Source organism: Leptonychotes weddellii, chromosome 13, assembly GCF_054177405.1.
Source record: "Leptonychotes weddellii isolate Sample4059 chromosome 13, ASM5417740v2, whole genome shotgun sequence".
Classification (NCBI taxonomy): domain Eukaryota; kingdom Metazoa; phylum Chordata; class Mammalia; order Carnivora; family Phocidae; genus Leptonychotes; species Leptonychotes weddellii.
This window is the reverse complement of record NC_138381.1, coordinates 77,349,062-77,369,475: the sequence shown is the minus strand read 5'-3', so window position 1 is coordinate 77,369,475 and position 20,414 is coordinate 77,349,062. Positions and strand designations below refer to the sequence as shown.

General features: G+C 58.9%; 1 protein-coding gene across 1 annotated transcript in view; it reads left to right on the top strand.

Annotated features, from left to right (window-relative positions):
- The first annotated feature begins 298 nt into the window (after window positions 1-298).
- The window catches only part of NCOR2 (nuclear receptor corepressor 2), a 164,559-nt gene continuing 144,443 nt past the window's right edge, over window positions 299-20,414 (top strand). Inside the window, exon 1 of the mRNA XM_081800960.1 lies at window positions 299-590. The gene's annotated coding sequence lies outside the window, so the exon portion shown is untranslated. The remainder of the gene's footprint in view (window positions 591-20,414) is intronic.

Sequence of the window (20,414 nt, the reverse complement as noted above, 5' to 3'; positions counted from 1 at the left end):
CCAGGGTTACCATGGCGATGAGGAATTATTACTTACTGCCAAGGCTGGGAGAAAAAGCGAGTACTTTTGGCTTCCGAACAAGAGGAGTGGACTTATGTAATTCTCTGTGTTTATAGGCCCGGAGTGGCAGGAGGCGAGGAGGGACCGTGGAGGCCTGACACGGAGTTTTGGCCCCGGCGTGGGGTCGGCGACTGGGGCTTGTGCCTGGTGGGCCTCGGCCCGCGCTGGCCTTGGGGGCGTGGGGGGGGACAGTGGGCCGGGGGCCGGGGTGGGGGGGTGCGGGCCTGGCTGTGGGGCCTCCCCAGCCGGGGGGGACGCCCGTAGTCTCGCGGGAAGGCGAGCGGCCGCTCGGTGGGGCCGCCGCTCCCCGTGTCAGTCCTGCAGGAAGGATGGCTTTGATGTTGGACGCCGTGTGTCTTCTGGAAGCCAGCAGAACAGTCTGTGTGTGTGGACTCCACTGACCCACTTGCTGGCACAGTTTACTTCTTTCTTTTTCTTTTTCTTTCTTTTCTTTTTTTTTTTTTTTGTGGGAGAGTTACTTCAAGTTGTGTTTGGAGCTGACGTGAGTGGAAGGCTGGTCATGTGCTCGGGTAAGAGAAGTTTCTGGGCTTGGTGGTGGGCAGGGAGACGCGGTGCGGCCGGGTCACGGCCCAGGTGGGCAAAGACCGGGAGCCACCGTGGGGCGGCGGGGCGTCCGTCTGGGGGCCGCCGGGCTCGCCGGGTGGAGGCAGCCCGGTCGCGCCCTGGCCACGGTGGCCTTGGGTGGCCCTGCCCCGGCAGGCGGCGATTGCAGCGCAGCGCTGGGGGGGATGAAGGGCCAGTGGTCACAGTGGTCGGAGTCCCTACGGTCGGGAGCAGGGTGCCGAGAGGCGGGCGGCCCGGCGGGAAGGGCTTCTGGCCGCTGCCTGGCCGCGGGGTTGGACGTGTGGGGTGGGGACCGAGCTGCCCGGAGCTGGGGCGCACGCGTCCTTGCGGGAGAGCGGGCAGAGCCGAGGAATCGGGGTGCTCCTGGCACCGTGGCTGCAGGGTAGCAGCTGGGGGCCTTGGGATCTGGGGGGTGGGCTCCTCCGCGGGCAGGGGGCAGGGGAGGGGAGCCAGGTGCAGGCAGCCCTGTGGCTGCCCCGGCGCCCGGCTCCCACCGCGGTGGCTCTTGGCTGGGTGCCCGTGTCTGGTTTGAAATCAGCGCCACCGGCCCAGGCTTGCCCAGGGACCTGGCAGCGAGGAGCCGGCATAAACACTGGAAAGTTGGAAGGGCTTCCTGAGCTCACAAGGAGCCTTCAGTTGCAGGCACAGGGGATGAGGGAGCGATTTGTCCTGAGGTCTGGGTGCGCCAGGACCGTTGGAAGCAGCGGGACGTCTCGTGGGGGCCTGGAGCTCGGGCCAGGGAGGGCTGGCTTCCCGAATGGCATCTCTCGTTTGCCATGGACTCGAGTTTGAATCCTGCTTCCATCCCTTTTTACGCTGAGTGGCCTTACCTCACCTGTGTGAGCCTCAGTTTCCTTGTCTGTAAAATGGGGCAAGAGTGAGGGTCACACAGGCTTTGGGATGAGGTGAGGGGGAGCTGTAGCCTCCTGGTTCATTCTGGGGCCAGACCTCCAGGGTTCACATCCCGGTTAAACACTTCCTGGCCGTGTGGCCTTGGACAGATTCTCTCAACGGCTCTGAGCCTCAGTGTTCTCATCTGGCAAATGGACGCTCCATCTGTCTCCACCCCAGGAGCAGTTGTATGGCTCAAGGGGGCTAAGAAATGGTCCCTGCGCCTCCCCTCATGGAAGGCGTGACAGTGGGCAGGTCGTGGAACTCAGCTCTCTTGTTCATACAGTGTGAGTGGCTTGCACTTGCGCCTGAGGGGGAACCAAGACTGGCCTGCGCAGGACCCCTGTGGGCTGGTGTGGGGGAGACTCCTTTAGTGTAGATAAGCTTGGATATAAGTTAGCTACACCTTGGTCTCCACTGATTTTTTTTTCTTCTGTGTTGAGAACCCTCCTGTTCTATATGATTTGGAAACTGCAGTCTGGGTCTCGGGAGGTGGAGAGAGAGGGTTCCTCCTCAAGCCCCAGGCTCTGTTTGCATTTGGGCCTGGGCTGGGGTCCCCGGGGCTGTCCCACTGTGCCTGTTCTGCCCCGTCCCCCGCCAAGTATGGGCCAGGCACCCTGACTGCTTGGTGTGGCCTGGAGGTTGGGCGGGCAGGGCTGGCTCTCCCGCCTAGGGTGACAGTCATCCTGTGTTTGTAAGTGACACCGGATGCTGGGCCGGTGGCTGGCTCGGGGCCTCTCCTCCTGGGCCAGCAGAAGCCGGCAGGGAGTTCCCTGGGTGTCCAGGCTGTCCACGCCAGCTACCCACTGTCCGGTTGTCCTCAGGCCTCTCCTGGAGACCTCGGGAAAGGCCTCTGTAGCAGGGGGCCCCACAAATGTCACCTTGCTGCCCCCAAGCCCCCGGTGCCCACTTGGGTCAGCCGTAGACCTGTGTGGTGGCTGCCTCAGCCCTGCCCTGAGGGTCTCAGTGACTTGACCCCCCCTCCCATCTGCACAGAGGTGCAGGTGCATAGCGCTCAACACACTCACATACACACAAACGCGTGTGTGTAAAACCCGCCAGGTCTGAATAAGGCTCACTGTGTCATCGTCAGTCTCCTGGTTACGCCGCAGGTACTGAACTGGGCCTCTGTAGGGACATCACCACTGGGGGAGGCTGGCTGAAGCGTACGCGGGGTCAAGCTTTCTTCTTTCTTTTTTTTTTTTAAGATTTTATTTATTTATTTGAGACAGAGAGAATGAGAGAGACAGAGAGCATTTTTTTTTAAAGATTTTATTTATTTATTTGAGAGAGAGAGAACCAGAGAGCACATGAGAGGGGGGAGGGTCAGAGGGAGAAGCAGACTCCCTGCCGAGCAGGGAGCCCGATGCGGGACTCGATCCCGGGACTCCAGGATCATGACCCGAGCCGAAGGCAGTCGCCCAACCAACTGAGCCACCCAGGCGCCCGAGCTTTCTTATTTCTTATGGCTGCCTACGAATCCATAGTGATCTAAGGAGACACAGAGCATAGGCTTGGGGCCAGGCTGTCCTGGGTTCGAATTCAGGTCTGCCCATTGGTAGCTGTGTGAGTTAGAGCAAGTGGCTGGACCCCTCCAGGCCTCAGTCCTCGTGTGTAAACTGGAGATAGTGTTGGGTACTTTGTGGGGCATGAGGGATGGTTAAATGAGGTGATACACGCTAGGTGTTGAGAAGGGTGCTGGCATGTGCTCAGCGCTGCCTGGGGGTGGTGCTCTTGGGGTTTCATCCCTGACGCGATTGCTGTGGTTCGCCCCGCACTAGCTCATTCCACACCCGAGTCAGCCGTGGCTTGGGAGGCTGCTGTATGATCCCCACTTCGCAGATGAGGACACTGAGGCTCGGGTCAGGTGACCCACCCAAGGGCGCAGAGTTTGTGAGGGCTGGGGCTCAACTCAAACCCCAGCCAGAGCCTGTGTATGGAAGTTCTTTGGCTGGGTGACCCCAGGGAGGTTGCTTGCCGTCTCTGAGCCTCGGTCCCCTTCTTCCTTCTCTCCTCACCTGTAGGCTGGGCTTGGAGGTTGGGATGGGGGGTGGTGGCTGGGTTCACGAACTGGGAAAGCCAGAGAGCCCTGACCTCTGGACCCTTTCTCTCACTTCCTGGGCCCTCCCAGAGCCTGCCCCCCTCAGCCACGTCTGCGGCCTGTGGGGTCACTCCTGCGACAGCCAGACTCACTTCCTCTCTTAGCACTCTTTCTTCCTTGCTCTGTACTCTGGGCTGCATTTTGCCTTTCTTGCTTTTCCCTGTGGTGAAGGACTGGTTTCTCTTGGACCCCTTCCCACCTCCACGGCGGTGAGAAGGCCTTCGGGTTGTTAACTAGCTCACCCTAGAGCAAGCTGGGTTATCCCTGGCTAGCGCTTAAGCATGAGAAATGCGTTCCGTTCAGCCAAAGCTAATCCAAGGCTAGACACGTCTCCAGAGGCTCCCGAGAGAGGGCTTTCGTGGATTTTGTCTCCCTTACGGTGGACTAGTAACTGCACTTGGGCCTTCATGTGTCCCCAGAGGTCCAGGCAGGGCTTGCTTTATGCCTAAGGATTTGGGAGGGTTCCAGACCATCCCAGGCTGGGGCCAGGGGGGCTACCGGTGGGCCCTGGTGGGGCTGAGCAGGGAGGGGCGTTCACAGTCGGGTCAGATGATGGAGGCTCTGTCTGAGGCTCGGGGAGTACCAGTCACAGCTTAGGGTCTCAGGTGCTGGGGTTTGCTGGGCAGAGCCTGGAGGGCAAGAAGTGGGCTGAGTCAGGGACGTTCCAGCCTCACGAGTCTTTTGGCTGTTTTTGGAAGCTCCCATCACGGTCCTGCCCCGGACCTTTGTACTTGCTGTGCCCTCTTCCTGCAACACCCTTCCCTCAGATAGGCTTCTGCTCAAAGGTGGCCTTCCGAGCAGGGACCCGACCTCCCCAAAGTTACTCTTGTCACCTTATACTGTCATCACTTGGGATTTGTTATGTGTCCATCGCCATGTCACCCGAACTAATTCCCCCAGGGTTTTGTTCGTCTTGGTCACTACTGTGTTCCTAGCACTGGACACATCATAGGTGTTCAGCAAACGGTTATGCCTGACTCAGTGTCCCCCACGGGCTGTGGATCTGGGCCTGTCCCCTTTCAGTGATTGAGGCCCTTCTGGGGCTGGACGGCTTCAACTGTGCCTCCAGGCAAGTCACACCCCCGAGGGCTCTGGCTGGGGAGACTCAGGTCCTTGCCTCCTCCACCCCAGAAGTTCTGCATCTGGGGCTTGAGAATGCCTTTTGGGGACTCCTGGAAAACTAGGGTCCTTTGAAAAGCAGTTCTTGTGTTTGTGCTCAAGAGTGCCCCACGGGAACTGTACCCCCGGAAGGTCTGCACCTCCTAGATAAAGTCAGAGAGGCGGAGGTCATGAGCAAGGCACGTGGGGGGCAGGGGAGGGGTGTAGACAGCATCAGCTTCGTGTATTGAGGGCTGACAAGGCGGGGCCACCACCGCGCATGCTTTAATTTATTGAGTTCTTCTAACAACCCTCTGAGCTACAGAGAGGGTAAGCATCTGGCCCAAAGACACACAGCCTCAGGCACACGGTGTTAGTAGGTAAATGGCATTTTGTGTGCAGCCCTGGGAAGGAGCCCCTTTCCCTCTCTGAGGGAGCCCCACTCATCCGGATCTGAGGCCCAGAGATGCCCACACTCTTCCTCGGGATGGCCTGGAGTTGGTTTCTCAGTGTGGGTCAGGAGCTAAAAGGCTGGAGGAGCCGCCCCCCCTTTCCTCCTCGTTGGCCATTTGCATGACAATGAGTCCTTTGTCCCTGGGTCCAGCCTCCTTCCCAGGCTAATAACATAATTCCCGGCCTGTGATGTCATAATGGGCCCTTTCTGCTGGGGTTGGAGGCTGGGTGGGCAGCTGTAGAGGCTGGGCCCTGGCGGGTAATAAATAGAGAGGTGCTGATTATCGGGGGGCCGGACGCGCTCTCCTTGCAGGATGCCGATTCATCCTCCAGGAGTGGGATTTGCTTCCCTTTGACACAGGAGCAAACAGATTCAGAGTTTGTTCAGCCCCCTGGCTGAACCACTTTGCGCCTCTTCTTGGCCTGTGAAGTGGGGGTGAGTCATCCCTGGCTGGCCCTCTCCCGGAGGCGTGGGTGTGAGAGTCCCTTGCTTCCTGTAAACGTGAGGGAGGCCCCTGCGCCCAAGGCAGGACGGCTCAGGGAAAGTGGGCTCAAACCTGGGCCTGTGGCTTACCTCTGTGTCTCAGTTTCCTCGTCTGCTTGGCGGGGGTTCTGCTGGGGCTTGGTGATGGGCCTCAGTGGGGAGCCAGCGCCCGTCAGTGGGCAGTGTCAGGAAAGGCTGCTGTGTAATGGGGTGAATGGTGCCCCCCAAAAGATAAGCGCACGCATTAATACCCGTCTCCTCTAAATGTGACCTGCTTTGGGAAAAACGTTTTTGCAGACGTGTCTTGAGATGAGGTCATTTGGATTCCCCGGGTGAGCCCTCTGTTCAGTGACCAGTGTCATTCTGAGGGACAGAAGAGAAGGCACACAGAGGACGCTGCATGAAGACGGGCAGAGACCCCAGTGACGTGGCCAGATGCTGGAGGAGGCAGGGGGGATCCTGCCCGAGAGCCTTCAGGGGAGCGAGGCCTGCCCACGCACGGATGTTGCACCTTGGGCCTCCAAACCTGTGAGAGAATAAATTTCTGTTGTTTGAAGCCACCCGGATTATGGTCATTTGTCACAGCAGCCCTAACAGACTAATACAGCCAGGGACCCCCCCCCCATTCTTTGGAGGTTGGAGGGAGCTCTCCCTGGGGCAGATGCATGGGGGTTCTCTTCCCCACCCCAAGCTGAGGGTCCAGGACCTAGGGAGGTGGTTGGGGCAGCTGAGAACATCCCTTTATGCCCAGGGGCGTGGGGAGCCCTGTCAGAGGAGTCCAGAACCTGCCTCCCTTGCCTAGAACCCAAATCCACAAATCCCTGAACCTGCCTGGTGCCTGCTACTGGCTCTCCCCTGTCGGGTGACCGTGCTAAGGAGGACATAACCCAGGAGGCAGGAGGCCCCTCAGATTCCATGCTGGGCCCATCCTAGGCCCCGAACGCTCATTCCCCACCTGCCTGGCCATTCACCCAGCACCTGCAGCCATCCCCTGCTCCCCACCCCCGCCCCCCTGTAAGCCGCCTTGTTTGCCAGGTGCCCTTGACAAAGGGAGACACTGAGCCCCGGAGAAGGCAGGCTACAGCCCCTCAGTGGTAGGGATGGCCTTCAGAGTCTCAGGCATGGCTAATGCATGGGCTGGCGTTGCAGCTTCCAGGAGGAAGGGATCAGAGCCCCGGGCCACACTGAAAGCTACAGGGGAGCAGGCAGTGTAGTCATGGGTCAGTTCTTGGTTCACGCAGGCCTAATGTAGATGGCACCCCAAAATCTGACTTTAAGTGGACCCCTTCTTGGCCTCAGTTTCTCTGTTCACAGAGTGGCCTTCGACCTTCGGCTCAGAGTCTGCAATAATGTTCTCAGTGTTCAGGGACTCAACAAGCATTTATAAAGCGCCTGCTGTGTGCACTGAGCTGGGACTCAGTGGTGGACACAACAGATGCGACTTCCTGCCTCATGGACCTGACCTTCGGGGTTGTGGGGAGATGGGAAATAAGGCAGCCGGGACTTGGGGAATGAAGATACCAGATCCCGATGGGGGAGATAACAGAGCAGGGGGCTGGGGTGGGGCTGAGGATGCCGCCTTCCTTCTCCTTCTGGGACCTGGGGTGGGGATTTGCAATGAGCTCTTGGGGGGTGGCCAGATGGACCAGGAGATGGCCGTGGCCAATCTGCAGCAACCTGTGGTTGCCTCCAGCTGGCAGGACTTGGCCTGGACCCGTGAGCAGTGACGTTGGCTACAAGGCCTATGAGGCCCTGACACCGGCCTGGTGGGGGACACAGGGGTCTTCTCCAGCCTGAGTAGGGAGGCTGGGGTACAGTGGTGATGGATGCCCAGGACACAGCGGCCAAGAGGTGGATGCTGCAGAGGGCAAACGTGGGTTTGCATCCAGGCTCTGCCCCTTGCTTACTGTGTGACCGCAGGCAAGTTACTTAACCTCTCTGTGCCTCAATCTTGCTTCCCATGGGTACTGTAATGATTAAGTGAACTGATGATAGTGAGCATTGTATTAGCAATTAGCTATGATGGTGAGTGCGAGGCGCTCACCTTGGGTCTGTTACCGGGACTGCTCAGGACCTGGAATCTGGAAGTGGAGTTTGTTCATCTTTCCACGGTCCTGTTCCTGCCCCTGAGACATGGAGTAGCCTTCTTTGGCCCCAGAACCCCAGTCTCCCCATCTGTGAATGGGGAGCTGAAACAGACTGGTGGCCACATGGAGGTGGGGAGGAAAAGAGGATGGTGGGAGAAGTCAGCACCTATGGGGTCAGGGCTGGGTGTCAGGATCTCTCCCTGCTCCCGGTCTGAGCCATGGCCACCCTCCAGGCCGAGAACAACTGCCTGTTTTATGGCCCAGGAAGCAGGCCCCAGCAGGGATGGGGTCCAAGGTGTGTCTGTGGGTGCAGCCTCATGGCCTCCTGGCTGCAGACAATGCCCCTGTCTGAAAGGAGGGGTGGCGGGGCTGGGGCAGGGGGGGAGAGAGAGCCCTCGCCAGCTCGGGATGTTCTGCCAGAAACCGAGGCCAGAGGCTCCACTTACTGCCTGGGGCTTTGTGGGTGGGGGTGTGCCTGCTGCTGAGGGGTGACCCAGATCTGAGGCAGCAAGGAGGGGCAGCCTTTATCTGCAGAGTTGCTGCCTGCTGGGTCCCCTGTTAGGGCCTCTGATGGCTCAGGACTAGGCCAGGAGACTGCTTCTCCTTCATGGTGAGAGACCGGGAGGCCTGTCCTGTGCTCCTGCCTGGCCCCTTCCTCCTAGTCTGAGTCTGTCCTGGGCTCCCATCTCATTTCTCTTGCCTCCTTCTGGCTGGCTTGGGAGATCTCCCTACCTGCACAGGTGAGGAGACCAGAGAGTAGAGAGATCTGATTCCAGGGAGATTCATGGGTTAGAATCTGGGTTTAAGGGGTTGCTATCTTAGGTGACTTGGTTGCAATCGGCAGACTCCCTGCTCCTCCTGCATTTATTTATTTATTTATTTATTTATTTTAAAGATTTTATTTATTTATTTGAGAGAGAGAGAATGAGAGACAGAAAGCATGAGAGGGAGGAGGGTCAGAGGGAGAAGCAGACTCCCCGCCGAGCAGGGAGCCCGATGCGGGACTCGATCCCGGGACTCCAGGATCATGACCTGAGCCGAAGGCAGTCGCCTAACCAACTGAGCCACCCAGGCGCTCCTCCTCCTGCATTTAACACACAAGGCTCAGGGTAAGCTTCAGGCATGGTTGGATCCAGGGGTTCAGGTGATGAGGTGATCGAAGGTGCAGGAGGGGTCGTAGGCCAAGGGACATAAGGGTGCAGTTTGCAAGCAGTGGGTGCTGGGTGGGCAAACAACAGCAGCTGACCACAGCAGCTTCACTGCCAGCTTAGGGGCCCTGCCCAGCCCCCCTTTCACAGCCAGCGTGTGCCCTTTGGGGTGGGGGGGTGTTATTTAAGATTCACTGGGTAAGTGGGCCCAGCCCCTCCCACTCCCTGTTTTAATTAGGGGCTTCTCAGGTCCCCCCTCCAAGCCATGTGGGAGAACTTCCTGCCTGTCACTCTCCCCGCCCCCCCTTTGCCCCCCCTCCCCCCCCGCCCAGCTCCCCTGGGCTTTGCTGGGCTCTGTCTTGTGGCTTTCAACTGACCACATGTCAGAAGCCACAGGTCACATCCTGGCAGCCCACGGGCTGTATTTGGATGTCAGACTGATTTATTGGGTTGGGTCTATAGTCTATGTTTTTGAAATAAAAACTGTAAATTGAGGGATGTCTTAGAGTCAGACTTTCTTTGCCTGAAAGGCTTGGAAGCTGTGATCCCCTGGGCCACAGTCTCGAGTGGCCATGATGCCCCCGGCTGGGGCTGAGCCAGTGGCCACCCCCTTCCCATGTCCTTCCACACATGCGGTCCCCGCCTGCCCCATCCTTGGCACGACTCCAGCCTGGCCCTATGTATTCCAGTCGGGGCATGGTATCCTCGTCCCTCCTTTCTCTTTTCCCCTCCCTAGTTCTGGCTTGGGACCCTCTCCCCCCGAGCCTTGTTAGTCTTGCTCCCTCCACAAACTGATAACCAGATCCCAGGGGAATGCTCGCCGCTCCTGGGCACTGAAGCCTGTGTTCATATCTGGAACTGCTGGCTACAGGGGCCGGAGGGCCTTTTGGATTCTTGATTACTGCTCCGTGATCATCAGAGACTAACTGATGAACGACAGCCCTCGGGGAAATCGAGGGGCTCCTATGATCCACATTGGAGCGTTGGAAAGAGCAGATCAGAGTGGACCCTTCCTCCTTGGCCAGGCATCTGGGGGGGGGGGCGGCAAGAGGGGCTTCCTGGCCAGGCCTGTGGGAGGTGGGCCCCTGGAGGCTGGGGAGGGGCTGCCGTGGCTGTTGTTGAGTGGGTGGGCTCCCGGTCCTGCAGGCCGCTGCTGGCCAAGCTATTCTTAGCAGCGGGAACATTTGTCCTCCTTCACATGTGGTGGAGGACGTCCCCCAGAGATCTGCCCTGAAATACTCAGGACGACCCCATAAATTCCTCAGAAAGCCGTCCTTGAGGGCCCAGCGTGCGTGGAGGAAGGGCAGGGGGAGGCGTTTCCGGCAGCTGCACAGCTGTGGACACATTTGCCAGATGTTGATGCAGGGAAGGTGGTGGGAACCCAGAGTCTGCCGCCCCTGCTCCCTCTCGGTGGCCCCCTTCACCCTCAGGGTCTTGGCAAGTGATGGGCCAGGCCGGCAGACTGGTGGTGGTGGGGTTTCAGGTCAGCCCCTCCCTGTGTCCCGGCCTCTCGGTCATCTCCTGAGGCTGCCTGGCTTGGGGGCGAGGTCTTGACTGTCGTCCCTCGCAGTGCCTAGCTAGGAGGGGCTGCCGCATGCCAAGACCCCCGGCAGGGCCTTTGGCAACACCGTCTTCTTTGATGGGGGCAGCCTGGGCAGTGGGAGCCACCACAGAGCAATACCAGCCCAGCTGGATGCCTGGGCTAGCAATCAGGGAGGCCTCCCTGGAGGAGGTGTGTGGTTTGTTTTGTTTTTCTTTTTCTTTTTTTAATTTTAAATTGTGGTAAGATAGACATAACAAAAATTTTACCATCTCAACCATTTTTAAGTGTACAGTTCAGTAGTGTTAAGTACATGCACGTGGTTGTGCAACCATCACCACCTTCGTTTCCAGAGCTTTCTTCTCTTGCAAAACAGAAACTGTCCCTGTTAAACACGAACCCCCCATACCCCGTCCTCCTGGCAACCAGCCTTCTACTTTCTGTCTTTATGAATCTGACTATTCTGGGCACCTCCTATGAGTGAAATCATAGTGTTTGTCCTTTTGTGTCTGGCTTCTTTCACTCAGCAGAATGTCGAGAGCTGTGCTCTGTGGCCCATTTCCTTCTTGGTTGTTGGTTCATTCCCGTCCAGGCAGTGAGGCTCCTGGGGCCTGGAGCCCTGCATCCTTGACCATCCCAGGGTCCAGGATTAGGACGTAGTCCCGGGCCCCCGGTGAGCGGATAGCACTCACGGGGAGCGGGCACCGACCGCGCTGAGCCCCCACACGGGTCCCTGCTGCCCGCTGCATTCCAAGCCCCCGGGTGGGGGGCGGAGGGTCGAGCCATGTGCCCAGGCACACAGCTGGTGCCAGCGTCCCACCCCCCACCGCCCGGACACCAGCCTCTTCTCCGGTCTCCCCCTTCTCCCCCCCACCCCGGTCCCCTCTGCAGAAAAAAATTGCCGTTTGGAAGGCCAGATGGAAGAGCTGGGCCTAATGGAAAACACGTCCCTCCCGGGGCTCCCAGAACCTAATGAGGAAGAGCCAGGAAAAATCCGGCGTCATGTTTGTGAAACACCCAGGAGGGAGGGCGTGTCGCGCATCGGGGGCTCTCGTGTGGAACCCGGTGACCCGGCGTGCGGGGACAGTTTGTCACGACTGTGGCTTGTCTCTCTCTTCCTTTTAAAATTAAAAGGGGGGGAAAAGGGATTCCCGGAGGGAGTGACTGTGAGCAGATCTGGCTGTGGCGGGGGAGCAGGGCTGGGCGGCCGAGCTGGCCCCAGCCCAGGGGACACAAATGGGAGACAGAAGCGGGTCTCCTTGGCGGCCCCGAGCTGGGCCACTCTTCTTCTGCTCCCTTCGGAGGGTGTGTGCGGCTGGACCTGGCTGCCTTCTGGCTACATGACCTCGGGCAAGTGAGTGCACCTCTCTGAGCCTCAGTTTCCTGGTCTGTTGAATGGGGCAGTCTGGTTTGGTGAGGCAAATCGGAGCCTTCCCCTAGTGTGGGTGCCTGATGAATGTCACCTGCGGTAAACTGAGGCTGGTCGGAGGGGGGGGGGCACAAAGCAGAATCTGGGGGCAGTGGGGGTTCTGGCTGTGGCTGGGGATCCTTTTGAGGGGAGGTGAGAGGAGGGGCGGGTGCAGGGGGTGTGTTTGGCACCAGGCCTCTGGTTTCCCCTGGAAGGTTGGTGCAGGCTGTGGCCAGTTGGGGCTCTGTCCTGGCACCTGGTCATCCTTGTGGACCCGGAGCTTTTGTCCCCACGGCCCTGGGTATTGTTCCCCCCGGGGTGTCTGTGGTGGGCTCCGCTCAGGCCACCCTGCCCACTTTGGACCGCGTGGGCTGTGGGATCCAGCCGAGGAGGGCAGAGTCCGGCCATGCAGCACCAGCCTGCTGCGTGCCTGCCTCTTTTGGGGCCTCAGTTTCCCGCCTGCAGAAAGAGGGTGTTGAGTGAGGGCAGCCCCCTCCTCCCTCGTCCAGACCCTGCGAGGCCCAGCTCACCCCTCCCTCGGGAAGCTCTCTGCCTTCTCTGTGTTTGGGTGCGTGTCTCCCCAGTCCTGCATAGCCTCCTTGCTCTGGGGACTTGCTCTGCCATTTATTTGGTTGGGCCCAGCCTCGGTTTTCTCACCTGCAAAGTGGGGAGAGTGATAGCACCTGCCCAGCGACTAGCATTGCCACCATCGTTACTGATAACTTGCCTTCCCCGTCCCCACCCCCTGTATTTCCAGTAGTGGAGGGAACTTGAGCCCTCATTTTGGGGACTCTTCTGTGGGTGTTGAGCTTTCCATGGATCTTTTCTCAATGAATCTTTCTACCTGTCTCTCCCTGTTCTGATTCTGGAGTTCGGGACTGGAGGGAGCTTGGGGGGCAGTTGTGCAGGTTTGGGGGTTCATGGGGGTGATGGTGCTCATGTGTGTCCCCAGCTGTGGCTGGCAGGGAGCCTGATGTGGGAGTATTAGTGGAATAAAAAGCATGCTTGGCTCTGGGGGTTGCTTTAAAAAGTGAGACCCAGAAAACTGTGGACAGTGGGACAGTTAAATCGATGTCCATCTGCTGATTTGTCTGTCCCATCTGTCTGTCCATCCATTCATCCATCCATCCATCTCCCTCGCTCTTTCCTCCCTCCCTCCCTCCTTCATCCATCCGTCCATCTGCCCCTCCTTCCCCCTCCAGCCCTCTGTTGAGTACCTGGGGTGAGGAGGTGTTGGGACAGGCCTGTCATTGGCTGGCAGCTCTGGTTGGCAGCGATTTCTGTCCACCTGGTCCACTGCCGTGACCCCAGTGCTTGGCACAGTGCCCGCACATCAGAGATGCTCAAATTAACTCCCCGACTGACCGGAATGGGGCAGAGACCCATCTGGGGTGGGCTTGTCTTGACTGGCCTCAGCTAGGGGGTGGGCAGGCAGCGCTCCTGAATGCTGAGTATGGTGACCCAGGGCCACTCAGGGCTGCTGCTCTTTGGACGGAGCCATGAGCAAGCCTTGGTTGGGCTCCTGGCTCCTCCTCGGGAGCCCAGTGAGCTCTCTGCCAGGTCAGTGTCACTGCTGCTGGGCCTGCCTATTAGGGAGGGCAGGCAGGGGCCTGTTTTCTATGGGACCCTGAATGGTGGCTTTAATAGTGTTAAGATTCCAGGTGGGCTGGTCCTTTTACCCGCATACGATGCACAGAGGCCCGGGACCCATTACTCCCTGATGGAGGGCACAGCTGAAATTTCCTTTAACTCAGGGGCACCAGGGGCAGGCTTGATATAGGAGACCTCGAACGTCACTGCTGCCCCTCTAGAGGGGTGGCACCTTCCTTTCTCGCTCACAGTGAAAGCCTGTGTGACCCCTGGCTCACTCCACTCTTACCATCTGGGCCTCCCTGCTGTTCCTTCCCCACCTCAGGGCCTTTGCACTGTCTGTTCCCTCTGCCTGGAAGAACTTCCCCAGACATCTGCATGCTTTCCTTCTCCCCTTTCTCTCCCTCTCCACATCTTTCCTTAAAGACCCTCTGTGGTGAAGCTGTCTCGACCCCCCTCTTCCCCTGTCTGCCCTCCTCATACTTCTGTTTTTCTCCATGCCACAGACACCTTCTAGCATTCCTACTGTAACTCCTGTCTTGCCTGCTGGAATGGCAGCTCAGCAAGGGCAGGGATTTGGGGTCTTTTTCTTGCTTCTGCGTCTCCGTACCTGCCCACGAAGGTTGCTGGAACCATGGCTGATGGTGGTGAGCTGCCGGGGCAGGGAGCAGGGACTCTGCCTTCACCCCCTGCCCTCGGGGCCTGTGCAGGCTCCTCTGGACTCATGGGGGCCGCCTCCTGTGGGGCTTACTGTGTTTTGGGACTGAGCTGAGAGCCGGATCCCCGGCATCCGCTCTGCGCCAGGAGGCCCTTCGGAAGGTGGAAGCAGATACTTGGCCAGCTCCCCATTATTATAGCGCGCCAGAAACTAGAAACTCAAGGTGTAAACAGCTTCGTTCTAGCTGGTGTTTCTGCCGCATCCTAACCTCACGTCCCAGAGCAGCCTCGGCGCGCACATCCCCCGTTCTCCTGGGGCCAGGCTGTCTGGTAGATATTCGTTGGATGCCTACTGTGTGCCAGGCACTCTGCCAGGCTCTAGATTATAGCAGTGAACAAAACAAATATTTATCAAGTACCCACCATATTGGGTTAAATAGGGTATCCCCCCCTTTAATTCGTGTCCACCCAGAATCTGGGAATGTCATCCTATTTGGAAAGAAGGTCTTTGCAGGTGTCATTAGTTAAGATGGGGTCATACTGGATGAGGGTGGGCCCAGAATCCAATGACTGGGGTCCTTGTCAGAGGAGAGGACACATGGACACGAGGGACACGGCCAGGTGATGAGCAGCAGGGACTGCAGTGAGGCGGCCACAGGCCAAGGGACACCTGGGCTGCTAGCAGCTGGAGGAGGCAGGGAGGATCCCTGGGGGGACCATGGCCCTGCCCACATCTTGGTTTGGGACTTCTGGCCTCCAGAGCAGTGAGAGGATGCATTTCGGTTGTTTTCAGCATCAGTGTCTCTCCAGCCTGGCCGGTGGGGACAGGGGTACGAGAGACCACGTCCCCTGTGTGGGACCCGTGCCTTGTCCCGGCACGCCAGAGGTTTCTGGTGAGCGTGCATGTGTGTGCGTGTGCTGGGGGCGCCTCTCGGGCTGACAGCTGAGTGTTGGTCCTGAGGCTCCCCCACCTGCCACAAGTTCCGATGGCGGGGCCCATTAGTTACGGGAAACTTGCAGGCTTGTGTGGCGCAGACAGCTGGCCTTTCATCTTCGAAGCCTGGGCTCAGGTCTGAAGGCTCCCAGGCACGTTTCAGCAGTCTCGGCACCTTAACAAGCACCCCCCCGCCCCTCGCCCACATCCCCCCACTCTCAGAGACAACCCAGCCCTGGCCTGCTGTAATTCTGCCCTCCCCGGAGCTGAAGCAGGCCGCACACGACATGGAAAATCTATGGAATGTGCCTCGGTGGGGCCTCAGCGTCCTGCCTGGAGAGAGGAATGTGGGGGCAGGAGGCTCTGGCCTCACCTGGTGTTACTGGCACTTGCCTGGACAGGTTCCCTTGTTGAGCACCTGCTGAGTGCCAGGCCCACTGAGAGGCTCCGGAGATGCAGCAGGGAGCAAGGCAGACAAAAACGCGCAGCAGTGAGCTTCCTCCTGCGGATTTGGAAGCCTTACCAGAGCCACGCGGTGGATGAAACAAGGGATGTGAGGTTAGGATTATGGGGTGCCGCCACACTGGATCCACAGCCTGTGGGCTCTCGTGGGCCGCTGAGTGGCCCTTGCTGGGTGCCGCCTCCAGGGCAGGTGCGGTGGAGGGCCACGCCGGGGCCCCTGCGGTGTTTGTGGGGGCCCCCACCGTGGGCCATTCACGGGGAGCCCCATTCTGGACTGTGCACGGAATCCCCTGCCGTGGGCAGCTCTGGAGTTCTTGGCCCTCCCCTGACTGGCTCGGTGGCCCTGGTGTCGCGGTTTATGGCTTGGGTATGTAAGGCCTGGGTGGGCCTCTGGTGTCCCTGTCTGGGGCCCTGGGGCTCAGAAGCATCCCACGCCACCTGGCTCAGCAAGTTCTTTACCTCGCCTGAGTGCCATCTTTTCTCCTTGGAGCCCTGACCTTGCTGTGTTTGCTTCATTGAGCACCTGCTGTTTACCAGGCGTGACGGTAGTGCTTCCCAAGCATGCTGTCCTCCCAGCAGGCTGGTGGAGCAGGGGCTCTTGATATGTAGCTGAGGAAACAGATGCAGAGGTGTGAGGCATCCTGCCTGAGGAGGGGACAAAAGGTCCCTGCGCCTGGGTGAGCTCCGTCCCGACTTTCCTGTCTGTGCCTGCTTCTCCTTCTCTGTGGCTTCTGCTCTGGTCCCACCAGCATCATCTCTTGCTTGGCTGTCCGCAGGAGCCCCTGGGTCTCCCCTGGCTCTCTGCAGTGCCTGCTTGGAAAACACAGTGACCCTTTATTTCCCCAGCCACCGTCTGAGGATCCTCGGGGCTCTTAGAACAGGATCCATCCTGTCATGGCCCGGGAGCCTTGAGTGACTGTCCGCCCTCCCTGCCTTGTGCTCACTCAATGAATTTCTCAAGCACAGGGGTGCCTGGTTTCACCTCTGGGCTCCCGTTTGGGCGGCGGCCTCTACCTGACTCCCCCGACTGTCTTGTGTCCACTCCGGGAGTGCTCCCCGATGCCCCCTCCCCCTCCCCAAGGCTGGGGTAGACTGAGCTTCCTTCTCCAGGCTCACAGTTTGCTGCTTGTCTGCCCCCGCTGCACCCTGCTGGAGCACCAAGACCCTCTGTGGCTGGGCCCTGCCTCATTCATTCACTTGGGGCTCAGCTCGCAGTGGGGACCCTGGAGTTTCTATAAATAAATGGGTGCCCACCGCCCTCTCCTGACTCCAGAGCCACCAGACCTGCAATGGTATCGGGGCTGCCGTGTCCTATACCTGCTGCAGGCTGGGTTCGTTTTCAGAACGCCTTCCAGCCCAGCCCAGATCCGGGGTACCCTCCTGCCATCCCGCGGGGCTCCCTCATCCTCCCCTCCCCCTGTCTTTGATGAAGGAGTGTCCTTTTTCTTGTCGTTCACATTCAAACCTCGATGAAGTCAATGCTTAAATTTGTTTTTCCATTCACAATGTTATGCAAATACTACCTTTACCTAATTTTAACACATTTCCCTCACTTCGAGGCTGAGGCTCCAGCCTGGTGGTTGTTAGCAATCCCTGCCCACCCCCTGGCAGCCTCCAGTCTGTTTTCTGTCTCTATGGGTTTGCCTGTTCCGGATACTTCCTGTAAGTGGACTCAGGCACAATCTGGCCCTTTGTGACCGGCTTTTTTCACTTAGTGCGATGTTTTCAAGGTTCATCCGTGGTGTGGCTTGTGTCAGTGGTTCATTTCTTTTTGTGATTAAATCATGTTCCACTGTATGGATGGACCACAGTTTGTTTATCCATTCATCTGTTGATGGACTTTTGGGCTGTGTCCACCTTTTGGCTGTTGTGAATATTGCTGCTCTGAACGTTCGTATACATGTATTTGTTTGAGTCCCAGTTTTCTGTTCTTTTGGGTATGTGCCCAGGAGTGGAATTGCTGGGTCATTTGGTAATTCCATGTTTAACTTTTGGAGGAACCGCCAAAATGTTTTCCTAAAAAAAAAATTTTTTTTTTTGAGCTGGCAGTAAATGTGACTGAGGTTGGGAGGGATGGAAATTGGGTTTATTAAATAAGCTCGTGATGAATGAAGGAGGCACTCAGAGTCCTCTGGCTTTGGGGATCACATGCGTGTGAGGACGCTGGGCCAGGGGGCTGCTGGGGTGACCTGTTGATGGCTGAAGCCCCCCAAGCTTGGCGGTGGACACACCGTGAGTCTTGAGGGAGTGGGAGGCCAGCCAGAGCCTGGCCGAGGAGGGTGAGGAGGGTGAGGGATGCCGCCAAGGATTCTCCAGGGCTGGTTTGGAGAGATGTCACCTCCCTGGCTTCTGGAGCCCACGTGCACCACCCGCGTGAGCATCTGGCAGAGGCTTGCCTTCTCTAGTCGGCGTTCTGTTAGGCAAAGGAAGTCAGGAAAGCTGTGGGTAAATCAGACTTCTCTGCCGCCTTCTGCAGTGCAGAATCAAATAGCGATTTGGAAGTTGCCCGCGGTGCTCTTGGAGGAGGGGCAAGCAGTGTGAGCATCTCCCCCACCAAAGTGCTGGCCTCATCTCCTCGGAGAGAGGGGGCAACTGTTGAAAGCCCAGAGAGAGAGAGCAGACTAAAATGTGCGTCGCTGCATTGTACAACCGGGCTCTGCTGGGCTTGGAGATGAACTGGAACAATGGGATTTGTGCAGCAGTGGCCAGACCTGCCCCTCTCCCAAGGCCAGTTTCCTGTGTCCTGTCTTCAGGACAGATGCCATGTTGCCCTTGGTGGGAACTGGCAGGGGCAGCTCCTTCCCCCTGTCCACATCAGAGCATCACTGTCACTGGGCTGGAGCTACTCAGAGATGGTTCTAGTGATAGTGATGCGAGCAGCTCCTGTTAGCTGAGCAGGATGTGTTCCCATGCTCATAAAAATTACATCCTGTCGGCTGGGAAGAGCCCACGTGGGCAACTTCCTGAGGTGCTTGTAGGTGCATTGGTCCGTGACTCCTTTCTTCCCTGGGTGAGTCAGAACTTCTGGTGGCAAGTGACAGAAACCCAGGTTGGGCCGGCGAAGCAAAACACACAGGAACGTCTCAGCTCTGCTAAACGAATGAGCAGGCCTCGACTGCCTTCAGGCATGGCTGTCATCAGGACCCGACTGTGCGCTCTCCACCCTCAGCTCTGTCTTCCGGCCGGTTGGTGTCGTTGTCGGGCAGGCACCTGCCATGAGGTGACCCCAAAGCTGCAGGCTTTCATCCTCCCGGCTTAGTCCCAAGCAGAGCGCCCCCCGTTTCTTCTCCCCCCCCGCCCCGCCCCAGCAAAAGTCTCAAGACTGCTGCTCATTGGCCTAGGTTGGGTCACAAGCCCATCCCTGAACTAGTCCCGGGCCCAGGGGATGCAGGAATCTGATTGGCCAGGCCGGGGTCACATGACCACCCCTGGAGCCCGGGGAGGGAGGGTGGTTCCCGGAAAGGACTTGCTGAGTCTACAGCAGTGGAAGATCGGGGTGGGGAGTGGGACGCAGTCAGGCCCCCAGGCAGGGGTCTCCTTCCTCCTCTGACCCCCGCGATCTCTGACCCCAGCATTCTTTCACAGTAGACCCCCACCAGGCAGATCACCAGTGGAGGGTCCGAGCGTCCACACCCTTGGGGGCACAGTCGTCAGCGGCAGGGCAGGGCGATGAGGGACGCCGTGAGGTTACAGGGAGCTGGGGGTACGTTCTATTTACTGATGGCGGGAGATGCAGCTCCAGCCCGCCCCAGCGCGCAAGAACATCCAGGGGCGGGGCCTCTGCGCCATCTTGGCTGTTCCTCAGCTGGGGGATGGGGGCTGCACGTGGCGGGGCCGGAGGGACACCCCTTTTCTGAGTGGCTGTTGAGGGTGGAGTGTGGAGGAGGCCTGGGTCGTGCCCGCGGGCTCCCGCTCCGAGCTGGGGCGGTGGTAACCGTGAGCAGGCTGATGGAGAGGGAGAGGCGGATCCTAGGCAGGATGGAGGCCCCAGAGATTTCCGGGCAAAGGCAGCTTCTAAGGGCCTCCTCGCTCCCTTGACGTGAGTCCTTTCTTCTTCCTGAGCCTCAGCTTCCCCAGCTGTAAAGACATTGGACTGATGCTTGAGCTGCTTTCCAGCCTGGACACGGGTGGTTTCTCTCCCGCGGGAGGCACCGTTTACCTGCCTCCCGGCAGCCATTTGGGGCCCCGCTGGCTCTCGTCTGTGTCCTTAGCTGTTTTTGCACCGTCCAATCTCCTCACTCCCAGCTCTGCTCCTGCACGGGGTCACGGGGGATCCCAGGCAAGCCCGCGGGGTCACACTGTGACCTTTGTCCTGCGGGAACTGACCCTGCCCACCGCGGCCCAGGACACTCGTGTTCCTTACCCTAGCCATGCCTCTCAGGACAGGTCCCCAGCTGCCTGCCTGAAATGGGTGCTTTTGGAGAACTTTGCCCTGGTGACTCAGAAACCCGCAGAGGTCTTGGGGTGAGGTCAGGTGGGTCGACAGGGCTTGGGACCCTTTGGGGGGGATGGGGCAGCGCCCATAGAGTTGGGGTTCACGGAGTGAGGTCGGGTGGGCTGAAGAGGGCTTGGGACCCTTTGGGAGATGATGGAGGCAGTGGGCACAGAGTTGAGGTTCCATGGGTTGAGGTCAGGTGGGTCAGAGAGGCTTGGGACCCTTTGGGGAGGGGTGAAGCAGCACCCACAGAGTTGGGGTTCCACGGGGTGAGGTCGGGTGGGCTGAGGGGGCTTGGGAGCCATCTGGTGGGGGGCAGTGCTCCCAAAGTGGGGGTTCCATGGGGTGAGATCAGGTTGGCTGAGGGGGCTTGGGAGCTATCTGTTGGGGGGGCAGTGCCCCCAGAGCAGCGGTTCCTGTGCCTGCTGAGTGAGGGCCTTGGTTATGGGTGGGGAATGGCTTTCCCTGATGCGGCTCATGT